The sequence below is a fragment of the Cryptomeria japonica genome, chromosome 7 (assembly GCF_030272615.1).
Source record: "Cryptomeria japonica chromosome 7, Sugi_1.0, whole genome shotgun sequence".
NCBI lineage: Eukaryota > Viridiplantae > Streptophyta > Pinopsida > Cupressales > Cupressaceae > Cryptomeria > Cryptomeria japonica.
Genome location: NC_081411.1, coordinates 777,031,927 through 777,048,271, shown reverse-complemented (window position 1 = coordinate 777,048,271; position 16,345 = coordinate 777,031,927). Strand labels below are relative to the sequence as shown.

General features: G+C 32.7%; 1 pseudogene; it reads right to left on the bottom strand.

Moving 5' to 3' along the window:
- Window positions 1-9,692: 9,692 nt before the first annotated feature.
- LOC131856999 (alpha-humulene synthase-like) overlaps window positions 9,693-16,345 on the bottom strand; it is a 51,823-nt pseudogene continuing 45,170 nt past the window's right edge.

Genomic DNA, 16,345 nt, shown 5'->3' with positions numbered 1-16,345 from the left:
AAATGATAGAAGTTATTATATCACAAAGAACACAACCATATATAACACATAAGTAGATTAGGAAATCCACAAGTTTCTTTTTGTATTAAACTTCAAAGATTATCACAAATACTTCTAAACTTATAAAAATATGCATAAAATCTCTAATGGAACCTCTAAAATGGACATCAAATCATCAATTCATGGATCATTACAATGAATTAAAATCTCTAATTTATAGAGTTTCATGTCCTAAATTCTAGGAATTAAAGCTATCTAAATTAAGTGCTACAAAAGAAAAGAGTTACAGTTGACATACAAGTCCCTACCTTAAAATCCAATTAAAACTACTAATTAACTATCACTACGAAACATGCGTTCCTAAAATTGGCCATTACATCCATGCAAAATTTTCCCAAAAAAAGAAGTTGATGTTGGAGAGTGGTTGATCTCTCATCTCTAGTGGCAACCAAAAATATCTTCAAAAATCTCTCAAAATTGCATGCGTGGTAACTATGTGTTCATCATTTACTTCCTTTTATATCTCTTGAAGTTACCAATAAAACATCCAACTATATCTACAGGAGGATCAACAACATATGAAACCCACAACTCAAACTTCTTCAAAATTTGCTTTGCCTGCTCCCATCTATTGACCAACTTTTCAATTAATCCTTTTGCATGCATACACCAAGAATTTGAAAATGAGTATCTATCAATTAAGTCTGAATTAAACTTCATTATAGGTGCAAAATGATGAGCCACATACTGATCCTATTGATCCAGCACTACACTTGCCTTCATGCAATCATCTTTCAAATTTTCGTGACCATATGCCCCTAATAGCTTCTTCACAAAATTCTCATATTTACCAAATGATCTCAAAAGAGGAGCATGTGCCTCCAATATCTTTGACTTACACTGCTTAAGAACTTCTATCTTAAATTTTATTATTAAAATGAAACATTGCAAACTACCAAAATTGTCTCCTCCCAGCAAATCTTAATTCATAATCACTTCTTCACCCAAGGCCAATATTTTATTCAAATTTCTACATTTCTTAGTGAAGTCTCTCATCCTCACTTTCCAATTTGCTAAAATATCTCAAGTATTTCTTTCTCTATTTTGAGGATATTTATATAAATTCCTGTTGTATGGTGTAGGAAAAGTCTTACCTTTGAAGCATTCTTTTTTGCCCAAGACTTTGTAGTGATAACTACTTTCTTTATTTCAGTCAAAGTTCTTACATCACCCTTTGGCAACAATGATGTGGAAGGCAATGTGTCATATGTTCTTGAATGCAAAGGCTTCCCCATTTCCACAAGCAATTGTTTATACTCATCTAACTGTGCCTTTACCTGTAGTTGGGAATTATGTTCTTTCTCCATTCTACTCCTTACGATGCTAGTAGAAAACTCTAAAGTATCAAACTCTCCCCACTTTGTTTTCTTTCCTAGTATTACCTGTGACACTTGGTATTACAAAGGGCCTTCTCCTTCTGTCTCCATAGGAGCTGCAATATCGGCAATTGCTTTAGTGGAGCCAGTTCTAGACAAATAGTGAATTGTCTTAGCCTTCTTTTTTTTCTTTTCTTCCTCTATAATAGCTTGCTGCAATGTGAGTGTAGGGAACACTAATTTATGTTTCTTATCAAAAGTGAACGTTATCCATTGTGGTGTTCACTCATCTGTGTTCCCTTCTTCAGTTGTTATTTGTACAGCCACCCTTCTAGCTTCATGTGATAGCTCTTCCTCATTTTTCTCTTCTCGCTGACTTCCTCATTGAAGTCCTTAGTTGACTCTTGACTTTGTTGTTACTTATCTCCACCTACTATATCTTTCAATAAATTTTCTACATCTTGTGGAGTAAGAGCCAATCTTTCATTATGTTCTTCATCTTATCTTTGCTAAATTTACTCTTCTTCATCCTACTGATGTCCCTATAGACCGTGATCATCTACATCCATAGGAGCTACTTGTGAAAGTTCTAATACTTTTTGTATGATAGGATCCTTTCTTTTCTCGGCACTAGAAGGAGTCATTCTATTTCTCTTCTTTAGTTTTAGCTTCTTTGGTATTGTCTTAGCCTCGTCTTGGTCTTAGTCTAACTCCATATTATGGATAGTTATTGTTTTAGTTGTAGGAGTCATTGTAGGTGGAGGAATCTATGAAGCAATAGAAGATGGAGTAACAGTTCTTGTATCCAATGGTGGAGGTGGTGTTGAAATATTTACAGCAATATATGTGGTTGATGTGGTTGCTAGTGTTGTTGTGGTAGTAGTGGTAGTAGTGATAGTTGGGATAGTAGTTGTAATAGGAGCAATGGAGGCACCTGAGGGTTGAGCCTCTTGAGAAGGTTGTTCTATTGTTTCTATAACATTGTCAATGGTAGGCCTAACAAGGTGAATCTCAAATTGTGGTTTGGCCCCTAGGCCTGTTGTAATCCCCAAGCTTACTTGTTTCATCAGATATTATGCTTCTTTGAATTTCTCATCTACTTTCTTCTTATATTCTTGTGTATTCAAAGGAATTTTAGCTTCCTTATCAGGATCTGTGGAGGTGTTCTTTCTTGACTCTAATCTAGTCCTTCTTCTATACTCTTTATTTACCCTAGATATAGGATTATTAGTAGGGATATTCTTTTCTTTACCTTTTGTAGTAGCTAGTTTAATCCTCAAACTTAACCACTTTCTTGTTCTATCTATTACTGCTTGAGAAATTGTATCAATATCTACTACCTCGTACTATGACCATCTCATTTGAGGGAGCGACCTCTTATCTATCCCTGACTCTTTATACAACGAATCTAGCATAATGCCACCATCATGCAATTGTTTGGGTATATAAGTTTCAATACAAAAATCTCTTATTTGTGGAATAGTGAGGTGATGATAATATTTTTCCCTTGCCTCAAAGCTGTCATGAAGATTGGCCCAAAAATCCTCCAAGGCATGTTGATGTCCTTCATATACTTTTGGCATTAGTCCTTTTAATTTATTTGGATCATAAAATTGTTTCGAATAATTAAAAGGATTTAGTTGTAGTTCTTGTAATTCTGTCTCAAAACCCTTTGCCACATGAATTTTTTGACATGAAAACTATGATAAATTCATGGGGAAGTCTTCACCTATAACCACTATCTTATGTCTTGATGATAATAAGTTTCGTAGGTGCACCATCTGTCTTGCATACTTCAAAAAAATCACTTTATCTATATAGTATCTAGGTAGAAAAATTTGTTCTCTAGTGAGCCCACTTACTCTCAAATAAGTAGACTGGGATTTTTGTATAAACCAACACCCCCACTTCTTTACTAGCTCCTTCACCTCCTTGCTTACCCTAAATCTCGTATCACTTGTTAACCTTATAATAATAGAACAAGAATGCGTCATTGATTCTCTTGTAATGCAACCTAGATTCTTTCAATGACAATTGTGTATGATATTCCCATACAACAATCTATCCTTCTTCTTCCCCTAATTTTCCCTCGGTCTACAGCCTTGGAAATTGACCTGATCTAGTTGTAACTCAAATAACATAAGATGTGATGAAGAATTTCTTCGTATTATGCACTTATCTAAGCTGGTTTCTGATGGTATGTGACAAAATTTGAGCCCAGTCATAATATTGTCATCCATCCAAAATTGTGAACATGAATGAGAACATCCATGGCTGAAAGTGTCTGCATGTAGGTTTGTCGAATGCCTTGCTAAGCATTATGATTAAATCCCTTTGTGGTTCTTTGAAACCCTACCTCAAAATTTCATTTTATTTCAAGCCTTTCTTTCTCTCCTCCTCAAACCATTCCTCATTCATTCTTTTCTTGCATTGGCTCATATTCTGGTTCTATTCTCTTTCACCACCGTGTTCCCCTTCAACCAATACTTCCCTCCCAATGGAAATCTGAAATAGAAAGGCCAACATATTCAGCGATAAATCAATAATCGATCTCCCATCAACATCTACACATTGCCTGGTATCAGGGTTATAAAATTGTACAACTTTCGTTGTGAATTTTGGCATCTATACTTACTATGGGAAACCATTCGTCTCTACCAAACTGGATTTCTTAATTGTCTTGTACTCTGCATCTAGTCCTGGTTTCTCAATTATCTTTCTATCTATTTTCTCTGTATGTGCTCGATCTATGTATCTGCGACCCACTGGATTGCATCCTCTAGATAAGAGGCATATGTTCACCCCTGGTACTGATATTTCATCATGATAGGAATCTTTTCAACATCCTCAGTCTTTCAGGAAGATTCCATCAAACAAAGATAACCCTACAAAATAAACCAATCCAACATCAAACATTACTCAAAGAAAAATCACTACAAAAACAACTCACATTGGGACTCTGACATACCGTTGTTTCGAGGTGAGCAAACACAAAAACCATGATGAAAACCTGGGAGTCCGGAAGTCCGGGGTCCTGAGCTAAAACCGGAAACAAAACTGACAAACTCAGAACCTCGAGGTTGCGGGAAACCAAAATTTCCAAAAACACAAAAGAAGACCACTCCAAGAACTTGAGAACCCACATTTCCGAAGTGCTGGGACCCTGACAATGAAAACAAACCTGGGACTTCAGGATCCTGAGGTTCTAGGGTGGGACTCTAAAATGCAATGCGGAACTTCAAAAATCGAAGTCCCTGTAAACTACAAAGATGGAACAGAAAAAGGAGCTCGGGACCACTGGACTATGGGGTTCCAAGTTGAAAAGACATGCAAAAAAAAAATAACTCGAGAACTTGAGGACCCGGGTTTCCGAAGTAGTGAGACCTAAAACCTAAGACCTAAGACTACAATTTCGGGAACTCGAGAACTCGAGTTTTCAAAGTGGTACAAAACAAATGACAAAACCTAAGACTGTCATTTTCAAAACTCGAGAATGCGACTTTTCGAAATAACGCGAAAGCCAAAATCCCCTAACCCAGAACTTTGGGATCCCGGATTACAATGTTATGGTAGACAACAAAAAACTTAAAGAAAAACAAACCAAACAAGTAAAAATTTAAGAAATAAAAACTAAAAAAAAGCAAAATCTAACCAAAAACACACACAAATATGAACAAGGAAGATGAGAAATCCACCTACCTGACATGAAAAACGAAGGCGCTGCTTGATGGGGAGTGCAAGAGTGTGATGATGCAAGGTTAGAGATTTGAATTCAGATAAGTGAATGCACAAATGAGCTCAAAAATGACCTCCAACTATATTTATATCGCCAAACAAGTACTGCATTAAATGCAACTTTAGGAAGTCAAGGACCCAAGTTTCCGAAGTGCAACACACACAACAGGCTCAGAACCTCGGGGTTCCGAGCCATGAAAAAGAAAAACGAACAACCAACCCAGGAGTTCGGGAAGCCGAACCTCCGAGGTCATAACTCGAAAGACAAACAATCACTTCAAGAGTTTGGGAACCTGGGTTTTCGAAGTGATGTTTTGAAACAAAACAAAAATACAAACTCAAGAGTTTGGGAACCCAAACTTCCAAACAAGGCACTTAAAACAAACAAAAGGTCACCTCGGCAGTTCAGGAACCTGAACTTCAGAAGTGGCCAAAGCAAAAAATAAAAAAGAAAAGAAAAACTAAAATGAAAAAAAGGACAAAAACCAAAAAGGGGAACCCATATTTTCATGAGAATGAAAATAATGGGACTAGATATGTAAGGCATAACATGACCCCGCAAAAGGTAATGTAAAATTGGTTTTTTATTAGCATTTGATAGATGCAAAGGAGACTCCATTGAAAGTATGATTTAGAAATAGAGAGGTTCTATCCAACAAATTTTGATCTAAGAGTGTTTGATCTAACTCTCTTCAATTAATTACTTCAAATGGGACCTCTTAAAGCTTAAATCATTATATTTTTTAAAAAATGTATGATTTTAGCAAAAATCAGGATGTACTAAAAAGTGGGAACTAGTATTGTGAGTTAACCTTGATGTAGAAAGCTTTATGAATGTTCAAGAAAGTGATTCCATTCAATGAAAGAGTGAGAGAGAGAGAGAAAGTGAAAATAAGGTCCAAAAGGGTTATATGAAAGGAAAGGAAGTTCTCCCAATGTCAGTGCTAGCCCCAGAGAGGCATTACACTACTTGAATAAGCAAGTGTAATGTCTCAACTGTCACCTTTAGTCATGGATATTCACAAGGTGAATGTGTGATAGAGACATCTTCATAATGCACATATGTCCATGCATAATTTGGACAAAAATGGTCAGAAAAATAGGTATGACAAATATCAAGGTCGGCTAATAGGATGGGAGTTTGATCATTCTCTTTAATTCATCTAAAGTGAAGGGCTATGCGAAGTGAAATTGCACGAGGTATAGTTTACAATGTTATAGCAATACAATAATATTTGTTAAGACATTTATGAGGCTAATCAATAAAAATGTTAATTTGCAAACTTAGATAAAGTACAATGACCCTATTGAAAAGATAACTCCAGCTCGATGAAATAGAAATAGAAATAGAAATAGAAATAGAATGGGAATGATAAATAAAGACAAAGATAGATTAGATAAATATATTGTTTGCATCTGGTAGATCTATGGAGGCTATATAACAATGGTCCATTTAATTTATACCAAAGCTCTTTCAAAAAGCATTATAAAAATTTCTTTTCATTTTCTTGCATCTCTAATTCCTTGGGTTTAATCCTTTGTTTATTGTGTTTAAGATAGGAAAGAGTGTCATAATGGGGAAATAAAGGCTGAGAGTCGAATCCACCACCTTCGTCTCCCTTAAAAATAATGTTGAAGTCTAGGATATCTTTCAAAGGGAGGATTACCTTATTTTTTAGAGTCATGAAAGGTAAAGACAAGGCATTGTCATTAGAGGTCATGAATAGTTAAAGGGAAGATAGGGTTCAAGTGGGTAGTATCATAATTAAGATCATGGAAGAACTCATTGCAGTATTCATAGGCCTAATTTGTGAAGGAGAGAAGGTCCCCAACCTTAGCTAGAAACAACCATATGAAGACTATCTTAAAATGTTCATAGAGGATGGAAAAGAGATTGAGTGCCACAAAAATGAGTTTAGTAGAGATGATTTGCTTTCTCCATAAGGAATCATGCTATTATATCAAAAAAACTTCACACTTGTGGTTAGGTTTGCAAACTTTGCCACTAAGGGAGCTTATCCTCTATTATGCTAGGGGTTAACTTTTTTCTATTTACAATTTTTGTTTGGAAACCACCCCTCCTTTGAATCCTACCCCTACTCAAAATGTGTTTCCCCTAGTTCAAAACCCAAACCTCTCTTGGAGTCAAGGGGCCATAAAAAATAGCCTTTGTAGAAGACTTCCCCTCTTGGTCAAAATCCATTTTGTTGAAAATATCCTTGCTTTTATCCATTTAAAATAAAAAATTATATTTGGGTAGTGAGACCCCACTCCTAATTGTAAAATTATACCCTACAAACGACTTTCCCAACCCACACAATAAAGGAATAATGTTTCTAAATCCTCTAGGTAGAAGCAAAAATGCTAAACTAGGTATGAGGAAAGTTACTCAAATCCACTATGAAAATAGTCTAAATGTAACACTGAACTCTCTTCTTCAACTATTGATATTTTAGATGAGGGGATGTGTAAAGGAATATATCACGACCTTCTTAGGGCAAAAGAGGTTTGTTAGACTTGCTAAACTTATAATTGTGGCAAATATTGTTGCTACACTTGGAAAAAAAACCTTGAATATGATAAGAAGATACAGTCTGAAGCCTCTACTTCTAATGAAGAAGTTAGTGAGGAAAGTGAGAAAGCAATGGAGGAATTACTACACCTAATTCCTGGAGACTCTCTCTACCATTCTCCATCCTATAATACTCACTTAGGGGAAGCCGTGAAAAGGCTTAATACTCAAAAAAAAATTGTTGTGATGAGGATGAATAGGAACAACAAGATAAAGGGGCCACGAGCAAGGAGTAATTTAGGTACTATTGTTGTCTTCGGATTATGTTTACTAATTTACTATAATTACTATTTGTAGCCAGTTAGTTCATTTGTGTTTTTTTGTTGACTTGCTCTCCGAGCATCCCGTTTTATTTTACTTTGCAATAATTGGGAACCCTTCCCCACTCATATTAATCAAAGCAAGAGTTTCAACATCCTTCACGACCTTATTCAAACCTTCTAATAGAACTATATGAATTATATCAAATTTTCCCATATGCATACAACAGATAGCTTCCTGTCTAGAATAGTAACAGTTTGTTGTTACTTGTCACAAAACTATTTAGGCACTTTGGCAATAAGAATGCAGGCAGTATTGATCTGGCCAAGGCCCAACTCAGTGCGATCTTTGTCATATAAAACATTTAACAGATCTCCATAAAATGGGTGCACACTATCTAGGCGGGAAATAATCTATAATAGCAAAAACCTTATCATGTAAATTTTGTGGTGCATAGTCACTACATTTTCCATAAAATTATAACCACAAAATCCTTTCCCGAGGGAACCATCGTTATATTCTTTATATTATGCTGCACCATTTTTTTTCTCTCTTTGGTTGTGGTTAATTTACAACATGCACGCATGATTTAAATGCAGTACTGAATTTAAATACATTACTGATTGCAATTAACTTTTGAAAAATACCTTCGACATGAAAAGAATCGACAAAGGGTTCCCAATGTATTTCAATGCCCATATAAAAGAGGTGATTTAAAAAGCAATAGTGAAAGCACCAGAAAGAATCATATTGGAAATTTCTTGCTAGATCTGGATTGAATTCATGTCATGGTCAATCTTTTTTCATTCAGTTATTTGTATTTATTGATTCATTTTGATGATGGATCATAAAGTGTGATCCGAAATGTTGATGATTAAAAATCTTGCACACAATCAAATACAGAAATTACATACATTATGTTGATCTTGTCAAATTCATAAAGCTATTTTCTTTTGCTCCACACACTCTTGTATTATATGTTTAAAAATTATGTAGAAGATAGAACAAAAAAATTCAATACATTTTCAATATTTGTTTTTCATTTTTCAAATACAGATTTCTGAGTGAATCTTCTTTAAGTTGTAAGATATTTGAACTTTAGGTCTTATACAATTATTATTTACATTTATTACATTTAGAGTTTCAATAAATAAAAAATCATTGAAGTTATAATCTATCTATGTAGAAGCATCAGTACCATCAACACCAACATCCAATGTCTTAATTTGAATTGGATTATTAGCATTGTAATTATCATTATAATAGGGGCATCCAAAAATACTTCAATCTTTTTCAATTGTGATATTAATGAAGAAATATTTTACGTTCAATAATATTATGAACCTTCAAACTAATAAATTTTCATTATATTAAAAAGTAAATAAAAGATTAGAGGTGGATACTAAGCATCACAACTTATAAGAAATACAACTTATTTTCATTATATTATAATATTATTGAAAAAAATGACAAAATTAATAAAATAATTTTCTTAACTAATCAAATTTTAAAAGAGGTTAGAAACATAGAACACTTGTTTTAGATATAATACTCATACAACATATATATGAAAACCATACAACATGTCAACGCCATCTAAATGAAATGTTGCAATTCAATCTAAATAAGCATAGATTAATTATAGTAAGAGATAAATCATTACAAAAAAACAAAAAAGTTTTGTGACTTACTAAAAGTCTACATTAACGAAAGAATTTCATTTTCAGGTAACGAAAACTCTTTTCTTTTTAGATGTCTACTGGGTCAACAAAAACTTTAAATATTTGATGCTTGACCTCCTTGTCACAATGTGTAAAACCATCTCCAAATATATAAAAGAATTCTACTCCTCTGGTACTATTGATGCATATATTCTCCTAATCAAACAAAACATTATTTGATTTGAACAATTCTTTTGTCAATTCCTTCAATAACTTATTCTTGAGTTTGGTGATGTGAGTTATTGCCTCTTTTTCTGAACAATGTCGATTATCACCCATATAACAAGAAATAGCTGAGGCGATTTTCCCATGGAGCCTCTCATCCTACATAAACATTAGAAATATGTTAATATTTAATATACATTAAAATTTATATCTATATTTAATGTTAATGAAAAAGAGAAAAATAATCAAAACCTCAAAATCATGGATATCATTAGTTAACCACATACACACTCACATGAGATGACAGAATCTAGAGGTATCAAGCTATATCTTCTCAATATCATCATCACACAAAATGTGAGATGCTAACAAGCAAGTACGTACCAATATCGGTCCAAATGATACACATTTTTCAGCAAACTTTATGTACTCATTATAGGTGGGAAAATATCCAGTTGTTTTCCATCGTGCTTCCTCAAAGCAAGCTTCTATATAATCTGCCCACTAAATGACAATACAATATACATGTTAAATCTATTTCAATATTTTTTTCCATGATCTATATAACTAATTCTATTTTTGAATATGATCAAAATGTATTTTTGTAGGGATACAAAGTAAATATAATAATATTAAATTTATTGTCTTAATTTCATAGAACCTAAGTATAATGTCAAACCTACAAATAACTAATAAATATTTTTATTGGTAGTAATATATTATTTTTTAGTATAAACTTCAATAATTTTATTTATTTTTGGTGAAATATACATAACAACATGATAAATATAAGTTGGTGTGTTGTTACTTCTTTGGGATACTATATGATTTATACATTAGCAAGTCTAAAATAACAATATAATTTAGTAATTTTATTTTGGTTCTCTATTTAATCATATTAATATCCATCAATCATCAAAATCAAGAATATTGTTAACTTTCTAGATAAAAAATGTCACCTACTCATTACTCAACCCTTAATTTCTTTTTGTTAGTTTCATAAGGTTCCATTTCTATAAGATCTAATTATGTGGAAAACAAATTTAGCTTGATTTCTAATGGCTCTAAAATTTCACTAATCTAGCATCTAATCTAGTATTTATTTCACTAATATAGCATCTAATCTAGTATTTATTTCACTAATCTAGAATTTAATCCAGTATTTATTTGATAATTTTTTTCTTATATAATGTACGTTCTATATTAAAAAATAAATTAAAATCTTGGGTCTTGAAGAAGTATACATACTGCTTTTGTAACAAAAGGTATCATGTCACGTCCTTGCTTTTTAGTAGCATCACTTGTTAATTCATGAACTATTTTGAAAACAAATTCAATGCATATCTTGAGGTTGTTTGGAATGTCTTTAATAATAGAAACATCCCAACCTTGAGAAATGGCATTTGTAATACATTTGAGTTGCTCAAGTGTTGCATAATCATCAAAAATGTCATCCAAGAGTGTGACAACACATGTGATTTTTGTCATAGCAATTCTACTTCTAGAAAGCTCCAATTTATCTGTTGCAGAAACTGCCCAAAGTAGATATTCCATTGTTCGCTCCCTTGTTGCACCTAGCTTGGAGATGCCCGAATTCTCCCACCAACTACAACACAAATTAAGATTTATAAAAAAAATTAAAAAAATTCAAATAAATTTTAATTAATATAAATTTATAAGATTTATAAACTATTTAAAAATCATTTATATTGAAATGTAAATTATATTTTAAAATTGAAATCATTCATTAGAAATTATAGTGTTGAGAATAAGCTTTAAAAAAATATTCATCCTATTCATTCAATTTATTGTTATATATTTATAGAAATAAATATCTTATACAATTATTTAAAACAATCTTATAAACTAGGATATAATGGTATCATTATATTATACACTACAATAGAGAAAAGTTGGATGAATAGTGAACCTCAACACAAACATTATTATATTTCAATCTGGTTTAATTCTATTCAATTTGTTTAAAAGAATGAGATATCTTGTGTGCATTATTCAAGTATTAAAGAATGGAGTAATATGTCTTAGAATATTACAAGAAATAAAACACTTCAAGTATCTCTTTGTTACCTTGAGAGTTCTTTCATCTCTAACTTGTACTGAAATTGTAGTATGTTAAAATCCAATTTTGCCAGCTCTAAAATTCTTTTGTCTATCAACCTAAAGAAAACAATTAAATCTTATAGTTAACATATATAAACTTCAAATATCTTAATAAAACAACAATATTTTAATTATACCTTTGCTTGTCTAACTCATATATTTGTATGAAATTTGATGCCTCCCATCTAATAAAGGTATGCGACCATTCATATATTAGAGCATACTCCACCTATAAAATGAAAATTAAATATTTTTTAAAAAGTTAAAAATCATATATCAATTTGTGCTTTTCTACTATACATACATTGATCAGTATCTTAAATATGATAAAATAATTGAAAAAAAAAATCAACTTATTACCTCTTTCAGAGAACTTCTCTTATATGTATCTTCAGAATTTTCTAATAAGTTTTTTAGATATACAGCGCTAAAGGCTTTGGCCTCTTCCATAACAATTTCTCCAGGAAATGCTAAACCGGAAACTCTTAAAAGATTGAGCATCCTCTTCCTTAATATTATTTTCATCGTTATCATTGTTCCCTCCATATAAAGTGAACTGCCCGTTATTGTCCTTGAAATTCTTCAATGTATCTTCTCATTATACATAAAAACAACTAATTAATCGTGTTTCTAAATATGCAAATAAAAGGTATTAATGTTATCAATTTTTCACAATCTATATCGATTTTTGTTGCTGTTTCTGAATTCGATTATTTATGTTTTCTTGCATCAACATTTCAGTTCACAATCTATATCGATTTTTGTTGCTGTTTCCAAATTCGATTATGCATGCTTTCTTGCATCAAAATTTCAGATCACACCGTGTGATCCATCATCATGATATTAGAGAGCTCCATTTTCTACATCTTAAACTCTCTAACATGCTGATGATGAATCACATAATATGATCTAAAATGTTGATAGAGAAAACACAGAATCAAATTAAAAAATAATAAGAAGAATTAAAAAAAAGAATATATCATAAAGAGATTGAAAAGCATCGCGACTATTATTTGGGTACCTGCAGAGACATCAGAACGATGTAGTCGAAGAAGTCTGAGTCCTAAAGCTGTGGCATTCAGATTCGGTCTACAACTTTCCCATCCCAATCCTATCCCCACACGTACATTGCTATTTATGTGTAAATTCAGGGTACTGTGGACGTGTTATTTGAATGCTCTTGTATGTGCAATCTGCTGCTGTTTTTGACAGCTTAGGTCGCTGGTGTTTTTTCTTTGATCAACGGATGACATATGGAAAGACTATTTTTGTCTTTATTATATTAATACAATGTAAATGTAAAGAGTTTGATTTTTTTTAGCTTTCTTCTTTATTGATTGAGTATTTGTGATTAGGTAGTAAAATTTGTATTTTTGTTTTTGATATTAAGATGATGTTGATTTGTAAATATTAAAAAAAATATATATATTAATATTTTTGAATTTGTATAATATATGTAAAGTTTTTTTTTTCAATGATAAATTGGATGATTTGAAATAAAAATTTATTTATAATTCATGATCATAAATTTTAACAAATAAAAAAATAATATTATTAATTAGTATTGTTAAATTGCTGAAATTTGCATACCAATGTCAATTTTCACAAGTGGAATCAAATCATAAAGCTGATAATTGTAATAAAAAGATAACCAGTATTTGTATACAATGTCAATATCATAAAAAAGTTCAATTATATTTAGAAAGCATACTTATCTCATTTCAGCGAGTGAAGGCACATGTTATACAAAATTGAGCAAATAAATAGTACATCAAGTAAAATCATGTGAATCTTATCCAATCTGGAGGGTAAATTTATGAAAATCTTAAAATTACAATAATTGCCTTAATATTAAAACCTAATTTTCACATGGTCAGTAAATTTTGTAGATTATCCTTAAGCTTTAACCAAAATAGCTGAAAATAAATTATACTATTTTGAAAGATATATATGAATTTTTAAAAATTCTACAAATAGACAGAGGATATTTTGGATTTTGCAGGAATCGAAAACCCATTTATAGAATACTACAAAAGAAATACAACACAAACTAACAGTAGCCTACAATCAGCCAAACACCATAAACTAGGAAATAAACAATTAGTCAAAATAGCCATAAGTTCAAAGCCATCATACAAGAAAGCTCACAGACACATAGGAAAGGGGTTTGGCAAGGTTCCCATAACGATAAGACCCAGTAAAATAAAAACATAACATAAAGAAAACACCTAGGTGACTAGATTTTGAAAATGCTCTCATTACCTTCAAAATAAGGGCAACAATTGTTCCTCTCACACAACCTATAACATGAATAGGAGCAAAAACAAAGGGTTTTGAGAAGCTCCCATTACCATCAGGAAAAAGTCTCCAAAATCTCCCTTACAGCAAGTTCCCACCTCTCTTACAAATACCATCTCTACCTCAATAGAAGATCCCCCACCTCAACATAGTCGGTAGAGGAAGAAAACAATAGTTAAAAGAGCCAAACTTTAGCCTTCCCTACTTCCATATAGTCAAGGAAATGAAACGAGGAAATGAAATGGAGTAGTTGAAGCCCCCTTATAGAAGATTCTAACCTCTCCCACAAATCCATTCTCCACCTCAAAAGGAGATACCTCCACCTCAATAGAATTAGCAAAATAGGAAGAAAGGAGAAGAGAAATCCAAACTGTTCCCTTGACTACAAGAATATTTTCCACCACTATAGGTGAAGAATCCATTTCCATAGGAGAAACATGGAAAAAGACCAAGGAAAGAGCATCACCAACCCATTTTTGAAAAACTAAAAAACTTGAAACTACTAGGCTCCAACTTTACTCAGAAGGTCAAACTTATCCTCAAAAGTAGAGAAAATTCCTAACCAAAATTAGAGAAAACTGGCAAAATGACTCCAAGAGAAATGGAAGAAAACAACACAAGCAAAGGGAAAACAACAAAGCTCCCAACAAGATCAACAAAATAGGAATAGAAAAATAAAAATAGAGTAAAAACATTCCCCATAAACAGATCAAGAGAAAAACCCCAGAAGGGGTAGAAAAATCCTCATCCACACATGCCAGAGACAAAACCCTAGCACATCCACCAAAAAAACCATAGCTTCTTCGAAAATAAGATAACTCCACCAATAAACCCTTTGCCAAAAGTGCAGTGTCTTGAACAACCAAAACATATAGCCACCCACCAAACAAGGAGAGACCAGTGAAGAACTGAATAAAAGAAGCAGCACCACTAAAAAGACCCTATATAGAAGCCAACATTAGGACAATAAATTGTTGCCCAAAAAAGACAACAACTAGATCTAATATCTCTATCAAAATTGAGAAAACCCAAAACATATTGAATGAAATGAATCCCCCACACAAATCTTGATAATGGAAACCATAAGAAATACATCCCTAGTTGGATCTAGCTCACCATTGATGGACACAATGGATCACTGAGAGGGAGGTGAATCAGTGATTTAAACTTATATTTTCTTCTAAAGAAGATACCGGTAAAGAAAAGAAAAAATAAGTGCTAACTAGTAACTTAGATAGTGCAAGTAAAGTGTGAGAAAGGTCTTTCTAAAACATTAACAAAGCACCAGCACAAGAATGCATCACACAACACAAGATTTATATGAGGAAAACCCAATGTGGGAAAAACATCAATGAGAATAGTTGCTGGAGATCTTCTTCTCCAATCCAGCCTCACAATGAAACTCTAATTACAAAATTTAGGGCACCAACCCCTGATTTATATGCACCAACTCAAAGGAGTGCCAACCCCTGCACAATTTAAAGTCTACAACCTAAATGAGATACAACCCTTGCACTAAGCTACAACTTAATGAAAAGCAATATAGAACTCCGATACACAAATAAAGCCTCTGTTGCAAGTGAAGTTTTGCAACCATGCAATATTCTACTCTGTCAGTTTCACCCTTACCGGTTTGATTCCTCTTCTCTAGCTCTGCAACTTGACTTTGTTGATTAACTTTCTCAATCCTCTCTCACACTGTCTTCCTCCTCTCAACTCACACTTAATCACTTCACAATCAGACACAACCTCTACTGATATGACCTCTCTCTGTTCAGTACACTCTTCACCGAATATTCCTTATACCGGTTAGCTCTGCTTCTCCTTGTCAATCACAACTATGCTCACAAGACCCTTTAAGCATTTTTCTCTTCAGCTCTCAAACAATAATATCACTCTTTCTTCTTACTTCAGCAACACAATCACAGTCTCAAGTCATCATTTTTAAAACTGAGTTTTCCTGCCAAGAAACCATTCAAACTAGGAGTCGTTAGGGTTTCCTTTACCCAACACAATCTATATGAGATCTTATCCATACTGTCTTGGATGGATCACTTATACTCCAAGAATGCATCTATTCACGTTTTCCATTATCC